The sequence below is a fragment of the Pelodiscus sinensis genome, chromosome 19 (genome assembly GCF_052426305.1).
Source record: "Pelodiscus sinensis isolate ZL-2025 chromosome 19, ASM5242630v1, whole genome shotgun sequence".
Lineage (NCBI taxonomy): Eukaryota > Metazoa > Chordata > Testudines > Trionychidae > Pelodiscus > Pelodiscus sinensis.
In genome coordinates, this window is record NC_143070.1 from 3,936,099 (window position 1) to 3,951,932 (window position 15,834).

Consider the following 15,834-nt stretch of genomic DNA (forward strand, 5'->3'; position numbering starts at 1 on the left):
TTTTCAAATATCTAAAAGGGTGTCACAAGGAGGAAGGAGAAAATTTGTTCCTCTTGGTTTCTGAGGACAGGACAAGGAGTAATGGGCTTAAAGTGCAGCAGGGGAAGTTTAGATTGGACATTAGGAAAAAATTCCTAACTGTCAGGGTGGTCAAATATTGGAATAAATTGCCAAGGGAGGTGGTGGAATCTCCCTCTCTGGAGATATTTAAGAACAGGTTAGATAGACATCTGTCAGGGATGGTGTAGACGGAGCTTGATCCTGCCTTGAGGGCGGGGGGCTGGACTCGATGACCTCTCGAGGTCCCTTCCAGTCCTATGATTCTATGTCACTCAGAGGTGTGAAAAATTCACACCCCAAGGTACAGTGAACCCAGCCTTACTTCTGCTGTCGATAGCCTGAGGCCAATGGATGAACACTTCCCTCGAACCTAGTGACCATCTCTCGGAGAGTGGACTATCAACAGCCATGGAAGAGCCACTTCCCCTGATATGGTGTCTACCGTACAGTCTGCACTGTTGTAGTGTTTCTTTGTGGACGCGCCCTTCCCTCCATGAGAAAGTGTGCTCTTCATTCAGCCTCCAGAGACGCGGTGGGGCTGAGTTGGGCTGCTGTTCTTGCAGGATGACGTCCCTGTAATCAGGATCTCCGCTGCTGTTGGTGGTGGGGTTTCTGCACGCTGCTGCTGTGTCTCCAGGATCCTGTGTTACATTTGGCGGCTGGTGGTTTTCTCTGTTTATGTTACCATGTGATGCCGATTTGGCAGGTCTGTGAGCATTGTGGCTCTTCCTATTTGTGTTTAATAAACCCACAGCAGCTGTCCCACAGGGCTTTGATATGTGTTTGCCATACATCAGCGTACATCTAGGTGCGGCAAAGCCAGAGAGCTGCTGGTTCAGTGACCGTTTGCCTTGTTTGAACCCTAAACTGGGCCTGTCCCAGGGCCCACTCCCTGCCAAGGCACCTCCTCCTGGTTGCTCTGGGAATTCGCTCTGTCCAGGTCCCATGTTCCTGTCAGATTCTCACTGAGCATCTCGCCGCCTCCCTCCCTCCCACTCTGAGCTGCCCGACGCTCGCCGTGCCTGCTCCATCCTCCAGCCAGGTCACTGTTTTCCCCCTTCCAAGACAGCTGAGTCTTTGCCTGGGACAAGCTCTGTGGAGTCTGTTCATTCACTGCCCAAACAACGTCACTTCCCCTGGGAGGGAGGTTTTTTCCTAATGTCCAATCTAAACTTCCCCTGCTGCACTTTAAGCCCATTACTCCTTGTCCTGTCCTCAGAAACCAAGAGGAACAAATTTTCTCCTTCCTCCTTGTGACACCCTTTTAGATATTTGAAAACCGCTATCATGTCCCCCCTTCATCTTCTTTTTTCCAAACTAAACAAACCCAGTTCATGAAGCCTCGCTTCATAGGTCATGTTCTCTAGACCTTTAATCATTCTTGTCGCTCTTCTCTGTACCCTTTCCAATTTCTCCACATCTTTCTTGAAATGTGGCGCCCAGAACTGGACACAGTACTCCAGCTGAGGCCTAACTAGTGCAGAGTAGAGCGGCAGAATGACTTCACAAGTTTTGCTTACAACACACCTGTTGATACAACCTAGAATCATATTTGCTTTTTTTGCAACAGCATCACACTGTTGACTCATATTCAACTTGTGGTCCACTATGACCCCTAGATCCCTTTCCGCCATGCTCCTTCCTAGACAGTCGCTTCCCATCTTGTATGTATGGAACTGATTGTTCCTTCCTCAGTGGAGCACTTTGCATTTCTCTTTATTAAACCTCATCCTGTTTACCTCTGACCATTTCTCTAACTTGCTAAGGTCATTTTGAATTATGTCCCTATCCTCCAAAGAAGTCGCAACCCCACCCAGTTTGGTATCATCTGCAAACTTAATAAGCGTACTCTCTATCCCAATATCTACATCATTGATGAAGATATTGAACAGTACGGGTCCCAAAACAGACCCTTGCGGAACTCCACTTGTTATCCCTTTCCAGCAGGATTTAGCACTGTTAACAACAACTCTCTGACTACGGTTATCCAGCCAATTATGCACCCACCTTATCGTGGCCCTATCTAAGTTATATTTGCCTAGTTTATCAATAAGAATATCATGCGAGACCGTATCAAATGCCTTACTAAAGTCTAGGTATATGACATCCACCACTTCTCCCTTATCCACAAGGCTCGTTATCCTATCAAAGAAAGCTATCAGATTAGTTTGGCATGACCTGGTGACTTGCTGACATCTAACTTTCCTAAGTGATTTTTACTTGTTCTTTGTGTATCCTATCTTCTAAACTTACCCTCTCTCTGCTTGTATTCACTACGTTCACTACATATCTCCAGCCACCTAACTCTCTAGCGTAGACGAACCCAAACTGCACCCGTACCTCATTTAGGTCACTTTCTAAACTCACATTCTGAAAAGCGCCAGCAACCAGTGAAATTGGAGTGACTTATAACCTGATTTCAGTTCCACTCCCCCATTACAGAAGCTACTAGGAGTCACATCCCCCATAACCAGGGGTGATCAGTCTCTATTGTCTCTCCTCTTTCTCTTTGAACTATCCCTATACAAACTCCTATCCTTGCCCTAAGAAAACTGTTCTGATACCTGGACTTAAACTGCATCAGTTCCATTGAGACTTCTTCATCTCCTGTCTGATCGTGCTGGGGGCTCTGTCCTGCTTTTCTCCTGCCCTCTGGACCCCCGGCTTCCATCATCATCTGGGAACCCCGATCAGTGCAAGCTCCGTGGAGTGGTGAGGTCTCTCTCTCTCTCTCTTTCTCTCTCTCATCAACTATCTCTCTAAGCATAGCCTGCCCTGTGTAGACTGTTATATGGTTACCTAACATTTGTAAGCAGCTTCAATTTAGATTTAATATTGTAATTGTTAGATTTAATATTGTAACTCTTTGATATCTATTCACTACTCAGAAATAAATCACTTTCATTGTTAAACTGGTTGCTTCTCTCTCTTTCTTTCTCTTTTGCTCACTCTTCCTTAAGGGGTGTTGTTTTGGCTTCCAAATTCGCTTTGCATCAACGCTTCTTGTACCCAAGCTAAAGATCCCTGTAGTGCCCAAAATCCTGTGGGGTTTGCTCATCGTGTGGTTTACCTGTGAATGACTGTGGTGTGAAAGTGGGGATAGGGGGTGCTGAACCTGGGGGCTTATGAAGATGGCAGCTTAAAATGCTGTTTAATCCAGCCCACGGAGTCCAAAGGCACATGAGGGTGCAGTGTGGTATTGCTGTGAAACCCAGCCAGCTGAGTCCAGGGACATATGAGGAGGTCAGCTCATCAGCTTGTGAGTGCTGAGTACCCAGTCCTCTCAGACGTGCTCTGTTAGTGGGTGTGAGTGTCTGTGTGTGTTGCCAAGGTGGGAAGAACCCCATTCTGAGGAACCTAGGGTATGTCTACACTACAAAGTTAGTTCGAACTAACGGATGAGCCAGGCAGCCAGTGCCAGTGAGACGTCCCCTGCCCAGTCCCCAAGCACCCAGGGGCCATAGACGGCACGCGGCCTCCTGGTCTAGTGCGAAGGTCATGGATCTCATTGAGGTTTGGGGGCAGGCCCCCAATGCCCATGATCTCCGCACTAGGAGGAGGAATGTGGCCGTCTATGGGCGCATAGCAGTGGCCATGGCCAGCAGGGGACACAGGCGCACCCAGGAGCAGGTGCGCATTAAAATTAAACAGCTGCGGCAGGCGTACGCCAGGGCCACAAGGGGCGGCGCCGCTGCAGGGGCTGCCACCTGCCCCTACTTCACTGCCCTCCACCAACTATTGGGGGGCAGGGCGGTCCGTGCCAGCCCGGGGGGCAGCGAGCCGGGACCAGAGGGCCCTGACCTGGGCACACCAGAAGGGTCACCGCCAGCAGTGTCGTCCAGGGAGACCGTACCGGGTAAGTAGTTTGAATTAAGTAGTTCGGGGGGGGGGGAGGTGGGAGGAAGACCAGGGACCGCGTGCGTGGGCCATGCCTTCCACGGATCATGCAGACACCTGTGCACATGCGAGCACGTGCCATGCCACCCTTGGGCAGGTGGCTCCAGCTGCGTGACACCCAGGGGCCATTGCCCAATAGGCACATGCTTGTGCAAAGAGACGTGACATGCTCCCGACCCCGGGGCAGGACCCAGAAGGATGATTTCCCTTCACGTGTCCCCTCTACACGGAGGCAGGGGACATCTCCCCTTCCCCCCCGCCGCCCCGGCCACACTATACATGGCACAGGGACATGGGTGCGGTCTTGGGGCAGCTCCCAGTCCCGGGGAGAGCCAGACATCCTGACCATGGCCTCTGTACAAGCACAGCGGCTGTGACGGTGCAGGACATGGTCACCCTCACGTTGCGGAGTTGGGGAGGGGGCTGGGCATCATCCTCTGCGTCCCCAGGGGCTGGCTGGAGATGTGCTGTCGCTTCAGCTGTGGAACAAAGTGACTGGGTGAGTCCTGCAGCCTGGGAGAAGGACTCAAGCTCTTGCAGCTGGTTTGGAGGCCCTGCTGAGAGATCTGGGGGAGCATGGAAAGAAGCCCTGGGCATGAGGAGAGCACTGGACTGTGAGGACAGACGGGTGTGTATGTACATAGCGTGTTTATATTTGTATAGCACTTGTAATTATGAACATGTGTATAGTAGAAAACATGTAAAGTTTTCTAACGATATATTTTTATATAAAATAAAAACATCCCTGAGGGAAGCTGATTTAATTTCGTAAACCTTAAGTCCTTATATTGAATTCCAGTGGAAACGGGGTAGGTTTAGACAGGAAATAGTTAAAATAGGAAAACAAGTAATTAAAAATCACTTAGAAACGTTAGATGTCTGCAGGTCCCCAGGTCCTGAAGAAATGCATCCTAGACCAGTGTTACGAGTACCCTGAGGGGTACACCAGGGAAGTCTGGGGGGGTACATCAACAGATGTGAAATTTGGCAAAAAATGTCTGGGATTTTGCCCTGAAAAGTTGATCAGGGAGGGGGCGGCAGCACGTGTCTGTCCAAATGTACAGTTGGAGTCACGCAGCTGGACACTAACAGCCTCTCTGCGCATGCACCCCAGTGCCTGGTGGAAAAAGCATGTGCCCATGTACATCACCTCCTACTCCCCTTCGCCTCCTGTTGTGGCGCTCGGCTGACTTCGGCGCTGCTCAGCCAGGCCGCGGCATGGGAGCAAGAGACCGTTTGGGCTCCGCTTCCCCCATGCAGCATGGGGAGTGCGTAGCTCAAATGGCCATTTGGGCTCCGCCGTCCCTCGAGTGAGAGGCAGGAGGGGGGAGAGAGCTGGGGGGGGGGCAGGGAGGCTGTAGGAGGAGGGAAGAGAGAGAGAGAGAGAGAGAGGGAGAGAGACGGTGCGGGAGACCGCATGCTCAGGAGAGAAGACCGATGTGGAGGAGAGACCTGGAAATCCCGTGTTACGACAGGCTAATTGGCTAGTTGGGTAATAATTAAATCACACTGCTTGTCATGAATGGCTAGTGGCCAGGCTGGGCAGGGATGGTGTCCCCAGCCTCTGTTTGTCAGATGCTGGGAATGGGCGACAGGGGAGGGATCACAAGATGATTCCCTGTTCTGTTCACTCCCTCTGGGGCACCTGGTATTGGACGCTGGGTTGGATGGACCTTTTGTCTCCCCTGGGCCTACAGCGAACGTAGCTCCAGGGGCGGGGTGAGGAGCAGAGCTGCCCCAACTAAATCAACCCAGCCAAGACTTTAAAACCTCTAGGGATAGAGATTCTACCCCCTCCCTAGGGAGCCCATCCCAGTGTTTCCCCACTCGCCTAGGAAATAGTTTTTCCTAATATCCAACCTGGACCTCTTCCCCCTGCTCCAGTGATGTGTAGAAGAGGGGGAAAGAAACCTTGAAGCCACTCCACCACCTGGCTAGAGCACCAGCCAAGCTGCCTTGTTGGGGGGGGGGGGGGGGGGGGAAGAGGGAATCCAAAGCATCACAGTCTCCAGGCGATTGTCTCTCAGTCTCTGCCTTAAGGAGATCTTATTCAATTAGCCATATTCAGTATTTTTGAAAGCCAGAGTTACAGGCCTTTCCTAGAATTGGCCTGATACTTAAGAGCTGGGTACAGGTAGGGGAGGAGCGATTAACCTGAGGAGCAGGAACTTGCCATCAGGTAGTGCTTCCTTCGTGCCAAGGAGTTCAGTGCAGCTCTGCTGCAGGGCTTTCTACGTGCTCGTCCCAGGAGGAACGGGGGACCCATAGACACGGCCTTAGAACGCGCTAGTCCCCTTGCTGCAAATCGGACCCTGCCCGGCCGGCGCTGGGCCTTTGCGCTCGGTGCTGTGGATTTTCCCTGGTACCCCTCGCCCACCAGAGCGGAGTTTGATCAGGGGTCCCAAATGGGGGGGGGGCGTGCAGAAATTCCAGGGGCACCCAGCCTCCCCCCTCCCGTCAAGTTTCGCTGCCCTGGTCAGTTTTTTCCCCTCGAGTGTTGTTTTTTTTTTGGGGGGGGGGAAGGGGTTCAAAAAAATTAAAAAAAGGGGGGAGGAGCGTGATGCCGAAAAGTGCGAACCAGCGCATGACCCTCACCCGCCTGTATCTCTGCGCCAATCCCGTGGCGAGTTACTCCGCATGCTCGGTGATCCCGGACAATTCCTGGGGAAGGCGCTTTCCACATTGCACCCCCCCCACACACCCCTTCCCAAAGGAGGGGCCCTGGGTTCACACTAGGTAAGTGGCGTCCAGCCCAGGCAGCAAAGGTTTGCGCGCAGGCGGCCGAAAGCGAAAGGGGTTGCGTGGGGGGATGAAAGGGGGGGGAGGGAAAGGGGGAGGGGCAGAGTAGCCCCCCCCTTACCTGGGCCCCAGGCCTAATTCCGAGCGGGGGGTTTCCGTGGGTCTCTCTGCGCACCCCGCCTCGCTGGTCAATGGAGCTGCGCCTCCGGCCGTGTCCGCAGCAGCGGGCGGTGCCCAGTTCCCGATCCCAGGTCTCTGTCTCCAAAGCGCTGCCAGCCCCTTGGCTGTTCTTCAAACGTCTCCTCTTCCAGACTCACTGGCTCCTCCCCGGGAACTTCACTGTGCGGGGCAGGGGGGTTTCTATCAGAACGGGGGCGGGGGAGAGGAGATGAACTTGGGGATTTTCATGTCAACATTGAAAACGCTGCTTCCTGCCCAGCGCTAATTTCCAGCCTTTTGCAGCAGGGTCTGACCCGAAAGACCCTCAGGGGAGGTCTCTGCTGCAGCCGCAGCCCCCCAGATTTTGAACCCCGGCTCAAGCCCAATGTCCCGCCTCCGGGGGGTGGCCAGGGGTCCAGTAGTTGAGCTTTCTGTTCAGAAAACAAACTGAGGAAATAGAAGTGTCAGCTCTTTTCTAAATCGGATGGAACGTCGGTTGTGATGTCACGTCACGTGCATCCGGTATTTTTGTTAAAACCGTCTGGCAAACCTGTCCTCTGCCTGCTCCCGTGTTGTGCTTCTCCAGGGCCTGGTCCCAGAGTCCTGTGGGGATAGAAGTAGGATTCCCAGGTGTCCCGTTTTGAAGCAGACAGTCCGGTGTCTACCAGCGTAGACACAACCCCAGAATTTAGTAAGGCATTTTATATGGTCTCTCATGATCTTATCAATAAACGAGGCAAATACAACTTAGATGGGGCTACTACAAGGTGGGTGCATAACTGGCTGGATAACCACTCAGAGAGTAGTTATTAATGGTTCACAACCCTGCTGGAAGGGCTTAAGTGGGGTTCCACAGAGGTCTGTTTTGGAACCAATTCTGTTCAATATCCTCATCAACGATTTAGATCTTGGCATAGAGAAGACCCTTATTAAGTTTGCAGATGATACCAAGCTGGGTGGGGTGACTAGTGCTTTTGAGGATAGGGTCCTAATTTAAAGTGATCTGGACCAACTGGAGTAATGGTCTGAGCTCAATAGAATGAAGTTTAATAGGGACAAATGCAAAGTGCTCCACTTAGGAAGGAACAATCAGTTTCACACAAACAGAACAGGAAGGGACTGTCTAGGGGGCAGTACTGCAGAAAGGGATGTAGGGATCCATAGTTGACCACAAGTTAAATGGTAGTTCACAGTGTGATGCTGTTGCAAAAAAGCAAACATGATCCTGGGATGCATCAACAGGAGGGTCTTGCTCACAATACAATAAATCATTTTCCCCCTCTACTGTGAGCTGATTAGGTCTCAGCTGGAGTACTGTGTCCAGTTCTGAGCACCACATTTCAAGAAAAATGTGGAGAAATTGGAGATAGAATCATAGGACTGGAAGGGACCAGCCCCCCGCCCTCAAGGCAGGACCAAGCTCCATCTACACCATCCCTGACAGATGTCTATCTAACCTGTTCTTAAATATCTCCAGAGAGGGAGATTCCACCACCTCCCTTGGCAATTTATTCCAGTGTTTGACCACCCTGACAGTTAGGAATTTTTTCCTAATGTCCAATCTAAACCTCCCCTGCTGCACTTTAAGCCCATTACTCCTTGTCCTGTCCTCAGAAACCAAGAGGAACAAATTTTCTCCTTCTTCCTTGACACCCTTTTAGATATTTGAAAACCGCTATCATGTCCCCCCCTTAATCTTCTTTTTTCCAAACTAAACAAGCCCAGTTCATGAAGCCTGGCTTCATAGGTCATGTTCTCTAGACCTTTAATCATTCTTGTCGCTCTTCTCTGTACCCTTTCCAATTTCTCCACATCTTTCTTCAAATGTGGCGCCCAGAACTGGACACAGTACTCCAGCCGAGGCCTAACTAGTGCAGAGTAGAGCGGCAGAATGACTTCACGAGTTTTGCTTACAACACACCTGTTGATACAACCTAGAATCATATTTGCTTTTTTTGCAACAGCATCACACTGTTGACTCATATTCAACTTGTGGTCCACTATGACCCCTAGATCCCTTTCCGCCATGCTCCTTCCTAGACAGTCGCTTCCCATCTTGTATGTATGGAACTGATTGTTCCTTCCTAAGCGGAGCACTTTGCATTTCTCTTTATTAAACTTCATCCTGTTTACCTCTGACCATTTCTCTAACTTGCTAAGGTCATTTTGAATTATGTCCCTATCCTCCAAAGAGGTTGTAACCCCACCCAGTTTGGTATCATCTGCAAACTTAATAAGCGTACTCTCTATCCCAATATCTACATCATTGATGAAGATATTGAACAGTACGGGTCCCAAAACAGACCCTTGCGGAACTCCACTTGTTATCCCTTTCCAGCAGGATTTAGCACCGTTAACAACAACTCTCTGACTACGGTTATCCAGCCAATTATGCACCCACCTTATCGTGGCCCTATCTAAGTTATATTTGCCTAGTTTATCAATAAGAATATCATGCGAGACCGTATCAAATGCCTTACTAAAGTCTAGGTATATGACATCCACCGCTTCTCCCTTATCCACAAGGCTCGTTATCCTATCAAAGAAAGCTATCAGATTAGTGTGGCATGACTTGTTCTTCACAAACCCATGCTGGCTATTCCCTATCACTTTATTACCTTCCAAGTGTTTGCATATGATTTCCTTAATTACCTGCTCCATTATCTTCCCTGGGACAGACGTTAAACTGACCGGTCTGTAGTTTCCTGGGTGGTTCTTATTCCCCTTTTTAGAGATGGGCACAATATTTGCCCTTTTCCAGTCTTCTGGAATCTCCCGTCTTCCATGATTTTTCAAAGATCATAGCTAAAGGCTCAGATCCGTCCTCTATCAGCTCCTTGAGTATCCTGGGATGCATTTCCTCAGGATCTGGTGACTTGCTGACATCTAACTTTCCTAAGTGATTTTTAACTTGTTCTTTGTGTATCCTATCTTCTAAACTTACCCTCTCTCTGCTTGTATTCTCTGCTTGAGATGGTCCAGAGCAGAGCAACAAGAATGATTAAAGGTGCACGAACATGAGCTATGAGGGAATACTGAAAGAACTGGGCTTCTTTAGGGTTGCCAGATGGTTTCAACAAAAATACCGGACACTCTTGACATCACAATCTACATTACATCTTATTTAGAAAATACCGGACATTTCTATTTTCTCAATTTGTTTTCTTAACAGAAAGCTCAAATACTGGACTGTCTGGTTCAAAACTGGATACCTGGCAACCACTGGCTTGTTTAGTTTGGAAAAGAGACGACTGAGAGGGGACATGATAGCGGTTTTCAAGTATCTAAAAGGGTATCACAAGGAGGAAGGAGAAAAATTGTTCTTCTTGGCCTCTGACAGGACAGGACAAGAAGCTATGGGCTTAAATTTCAGCAAGGGAGGTTTAGGTTGGACATTAGGAAAAAATGTAGTAACTGTCCGGGTGCTGAAATAAGTTGCCTAGGGAGGTTGTGGACTCTCCATTGTGGGAGATATATAAGGGCAGGTTAGACAGACATCTCTCTGGGATGGTCGTTGGACCGTTGTTTAAGATTTTTTTAAGTTACAGACTAACACAGCTTCTCTAGTAAAGTAGAATATTAGTTCAACTAAAAGATAAGTGAATCCAGATGATTACTGAGCATCATTAAAAGGTGGTGTGAATGACACATAGAAAGAGAAAAATGAGGTTTTTATAATGCCACAGCACAACACAATATGTCACTCTCACCCTCTGGTGGGCCACTGCCACCTACCCTCTTAAGTCCACGGCTCTCTAGCCTGACTCCAGAACAGTTTAGGGTTGTAGCAGGGACACACCCCAAGTAGGGAGACCCGGGCCCACCCTACTCCACCAGATCCTGGCCCAGGGCCCTGAGAGTGACCGGGTTGCGGGTCACTCCCTCAGCAGGGCAATCCAGCCAAAACACACAAAGGTTCTCTGGGTGGGAGAGGCGGCTCCCGCTCCTGCCCTGGGCCACTTTCTACCTGGTTCCCTTTCCCTGTACTCACCCAGGGTATGTCTACACTACAATGTTAGTTCGAACTAACGGACATTAGTTCAAACTAACATTCATAGCTGCTACACTAGCACTCCGCTAGTTCGAATTTGAATTGAACTAGCGGAGTGCTTAGTTCGAACTAGGAAAACCTCATTTTACGAGGATTAAGCCTAGTTCGAACTAGCTAGTTCGAATTAAGGGGTGTGTAGCCCCTTAATTCGAACTAGTGGGAGGCTAGCCCTCCCCAGGTTTCCCCGGTGGCCACTCTGGCCAACACCAGAGAAACTCTATGCCCCCCTCCCGGCCCCGGACCCCTTAAAGGGGCACGGGCTGGCTACGGTGCCCATGCCAGGTTCAAGCCTGCCAGCAGACCCTGCACCTGGCACGGCACAGAGCCACCCAGCCGATGTCCCCCAGCCCACCCCCTCTTCCTGGGACGAGGCTGGCGGCTCCCAGGAGCTTGCCCTGGACCGCAAGAGGCGGGCACCTTCCTGGGCTAGTGCGGACATCGTGGACCTCGTCCACGATTTCCGCACTAGGCACAGGAAAGTGGCCGTCTAGGGCAGGAGAGCTGCCAGCCTGGCCACCCAGGAGCAGGTGTGCATGAAAATCAAGGTCCACTGAGACCCCCGACCCTGAGCCCTAAGCTTACAATGGCCGTCCTGGGTCAGACCAAAGGTCCATCTAGCCCAGTAGCCTGTCTGCCGACAGCGGCCAACCCTAGGGACCCTGGAGGGGATGGACCAAAGACAGTGACCAAGCCATTTGTCTCGTGCCATCCCTCTCCAGCCTTCCACAAACCTTGGGCAGGGACACCACTCCTACCCCCTGGCTAAGACTACTCCATGGACCCAACCTCCATGACTTGATCTCACTTCCCTTTAAACTCTGTTCCAGTTGTAGCCTTCACAGCCTCCTGCAGCAAGGAGTTCCACAGGTTAACAACTTTCTCTTACTAGTTTCAAGCCTGCTACCCATTCCTTTCCTTTGGTGTCCTTTAGTCCTTCTTTATGGGAACTCATGAAGAACTTTTCTGAATGCACCCTCTCCACCCAACCCCTGCTTTTAGAGACCTCTATCCTGTCCCCGCTCCATCTCCTCTTTTCTAAGCTGAAAAGTCCCAATCTCTATAGCCTCTCTTCATCTGGGACCTGTTCCCAACCCCTGATCATGTTAGTTGCCCTCTCCTCTCCCAGCCTTTCTCTTCCCCTCTCCCACCTCCTTTTCCCAGTCTCCCCCAGTTTTGTTCAATAAAGACAGAGTCAATGTTGGAAGAAACGTTATCTTTATTTTGTACATCAATAAGAAGGGGGACTAGGGAAGGGTAAGTGGAAGGAGGTGAGGGAGGAATGGGGTACGAGCCCCGATGGGGAGGACTGGGCTGGCTCTGCGGGCTTCTGGGGGTGGAAGCTCTCCTGCAGCCCCCCGATTGCTCCCTCTCTCCAGATGGCAGCCTGCGGCAAGTGCAGCCGGTCTGATGGCCGAGTGGTGTGATGTGCCCAGTGTGGGCACTCCAAGCCAGGACTGGTTTTCAAGCGGGGCACCCCTGAGAACTGTCTGTCCGGGGTGGGGGTCGGGTCCCTTTAAGCGCAGCCCTCGGCTAGCCTGAGACAGCATCTCCATGCTCTAAGTCCTCCTCTGATGCCCTGCCGACACTGCTTCCGGCCAGCCTTAAGCCCTGTTCAGGGTCCACTTCACGTGGACATGCTAGTTCGAATTAGCAAAACGGTAATTCGAACTAGTTTTTGGTTCTAGACGCGTTAGTTCGAATTAGCGCTGTAGTGTAGATGTACCCCCAGCTTGCTGCGCCCTCCGGGTCGGCGTCTCCTCAGCAGGCTGTCCCTGGGTCATACCAGATCACCTCTGCGTCCCCTCCGGCCTGTCCTGGAGTCTCTGGCAACAGCTGTGCAGGAGCCCCCTTCACAGGTCCTTCTCCTCCGGCTGTCTCTCCAGACTGAGTCCTTCCCCAGGCTTTTATAGTGGAGCTACAGCCGGGGCATTCTCGGTAGGGCTGCGAGGGAGGGGCCTCTGGAGCCAGGTAACCTGGCTGGGCTCTGCAGGTTCAGTGTGAGGCTGCCTCGCCCCGTCACACACCCTACTGAAACATTTCCTGAGTTATTGGGTGTCCAATAGCGTCAAATCTGGTTAATTTAATTTATTTTCTCATTTCAACATTCACATAAAAACCTATTTAGAAATTAAACACAAGGCCAGAATGCATGTTATTATCTAACATTATCTGAGTATCACTGGTAAGAACAGACACAGCCAATCAATCAGAGCTGGGGATCTGACCCCAGTGGGGCGCTAGGTCATTTCACCAGCTGGGGGGCTGGACTAGGGGATTTCAGTGCAGATGCCCCAAGTCGGTTGGACCAGGACTCAGACCCAGCTTGGCTGGTCAGTGTATTCAGGCCAAACTCACCATCAAGGAATACTTGAAAGAGGTTCCCTGATCACCCCACGTATCCAAACTCCATCTCAGATGTAGTCGAGGGAGCTGCTTTGAAATTGCCCTTAGGAAGGGCTCTGCCGGCCCTGCCAGGCCCAGTGTGAACAGGCCGTAGCTACCACTGGCTGCAGAATGGAGGTTCAAGTGACCATGTCTCCGCTTTTGGAGCCCCCACATCTGACAGAGAGAGCAGAGGGGGGAAATGTGTCGTGTGCTGCTGAGATGGTGGAGCCAGAAGATTCTGGGGGCATCCCTCCGACGGGTGAAGTAAGGGAGGGTTAAGTCGAGCACCGAGGTTTCCCTATGCCGCGGGAGTGTGGGTTGGCCCCAGGGTTTGGCCATGCTGCGGGAGCAGAGGGGTTGGCCTGGCTGGGCCTGGCCAGGTTGCGCCGCAGAAGGGGGCTTGGCCCCAGGGTGCTGCGGGAGTGGGGGGGTTGGCCGTGCTGCGGGAGTGGGTGGGTTGGCTGTGCCGCGGGAGTGGGGGGGTTGGCCCCAGAGCAGGCCCCCGTGGGGGTTGGCTGGGCCATGCTGTGCTGTGGGAGGGGGTTTGGCCCTGGGGCGGCGCCCGTGGGGGTTTAGCCCTGCTGCAGGAGGGGTGGGGTGTTCCCCCTGGGGCAGGCTCCGGCCAGGGGTTGGCCCCAGGGTAGGCACATGCAGGGTTTCTACGCGCTGCCGGGGGCGGAGGGGGTGGGGAGTCGGGAACCGCAAGAGGCACATGCTGGCTTTCCTCTCAGTGTTGATGCTTTTTTTTTTTTTGGTTGGGGGAGGGAGGGGTTAAAAAAAATCTGGGTGCCCTGGTCAGATTTTTCCCCCCCTCAAGTGTTGCTTTTTTTGGGGGGGGGGAGGAGAGAAGGGGTTCAAAAAAAATCAAAGAAAGGGGAGGAGCGTGATGACAAGTGGGAACTACCAAATGATCCTACCCAGCCTGCATCTCTGTGTCATCCTGTGTCGAGTTACTCTGCATGCTCGGTGACCCCGGACAACACATTCCTGGGGGAAGGTGTTTTCTACATTTCACCCCCCCCCCCCCGCACACACCCCCAAAGGAGGGGCCGTAGGTTCACACACGGTAAGTGGCGTCCAGCCCGGGCAGCGACCCGCGCGCGTCTCCGTGTCTCGGAGAGGGGAGAGAGCCTGGGCAGCGGCTGCCGGATGTTACAGGGACCCGGCCCCGAAGGGCTGCGCACAGGCGGCCGAAAGCAAAAGAGGTTGCGTGGGTGGGGGGGAGGGGAGAGGAGGAGGAGGGAGTAGCCCCCCCCTTACCTGGGCCACAGGCCTAATTCCGAGCGCGGGGTTTCCGCGGATCTCTTCGCGCACCCCGCCTCGTTGGTCAATGGGTGTCCGCAGCAGCGGGCGGAGCCCAGTTCCTGTTCCCAGGTCTCTGTCTCCAAAGCGCTGCCCGCCCCTTGGCTGTTCTTCAAACGTCTCCTCTTCCAGACTCACTGGCTCCTCCCTGGGAACTTCACTGTGCGGGGCAGGGGGGTTTCTATCAGAACGGGGGCGGGGGAGAGGGAGATGAACTTGGGGATTTTCATGTCAACATTGAAAACGCTGCTTCCTGCCCAGCGCTAATTTCGGCCTTTTGCAGCAGGGTCTGACCCGAAAGACCCTCAGGGGAGGTCTCTGCTGCAGCCCCAGCCCCCCAGGGTTTGAACCCCGGCTCAAGCCCAACTCCCCGCCTCCGGGGGGTGCCCAGGGGTCCAGTAGTTGAGCTTTCTGTTCAGAAAACAAACTGAGGAAATAGAAGTGTCAGCTCTTTTCTAAATCGGATGGAACGTAGCTTGTGATGTCACATCACGTGTGTCTGGTATTTTTGTTAAAACCGTCTGGCAAACCTGTCCTCTGCCTGCTCCCGTGTTGTGCTTCTCCAGGGCCTGGTCCCAGAGTCCTGTGGGGATGGAGGTCGGAAGTAGGGTTCCCAGGGGTCCAGTTTTGAAGCAGACAGTCCGGTGTCTACCAGCCAGGCAGTGCACAATTACATGGGGGGGGGGGCGGGCTGGGGCAGGAGGGATTCCCCAGGGCTGGACTATCTCATGCTTCGCTGGGACAGTGTGGGGAACAGGCAGCACCCTGGGATCTCCGTGCACCCTGGTCAGTCCCACTCCCCGCCAGCTGATTCTTACCGCACTTCCCCCCCACCCCCCAAATATTCCCTCCCGGCCTGCTCCGCTTCCCACTGGCTGGTACCCTCCTCCATTTTCTCCACCCAACCCCGCTGCCACCAACCAGCCCTGGTTTCTGCCAGCCAGTTCTCCCCTCCTCCTCTTTCCAAATTCCTCCCAGCAAGCCCCACTCCCCCCACAGCCTCCCCCAGCCAGCCCTGCTGAACCTCAATCCCCTCCTGGTCAGCCCCACTACCTCCCAACCCCACCCCCCTGCCAGTCCTCCTTCCTGCTGCCCAGTTCTCTCCTTTCCCCCTCCCTCCTCCACCAGCCAGCCCCACTCCCCTGCCGGCTGTGCGCCCCCCATTGAGACCTAGGGAGTCCAGGTTTTTTTTTGGAAGCCACCTGGTAACCCTAGTCACATGCCTAAGTCAATACAATAAG

General features: G+C 52.7%; 1 protein-coding gene across 12 annotated transcripts in view; it reads right to left on the reverse strand.

Annotated features, from left to right (window-relative positions):
• The window catches only part of LOC102463843 (C-type lectin domain family 2 member B-like), a 64,043-nt gene that overhangs the window by 14,988 nt on the left and 33,221 nt on the right, over positions 1–15,834 (reverse strand). For 9 of the 12 annotated variants that reach the window (XR_016347433.1, XM_089771748.1, XM_089771756.1 and 6 more), the window contains one exon: positions 14,552–15,176. The exons of 1 other annotated variant lie outside the window; for it this stretch is intronic. The gene's annotated coding sequence lies outside the window, so the exon portion shown is untranslated. Of the gene's footprint in view, positions 1–6,817; positions 7,553–14,551; positions 15,177–15,834 lie in introns of those variants that run through there. 2 more of the 12 variants (XM_089771750.1, XM_089771757.1) reach the window with 2 other exon arrangements.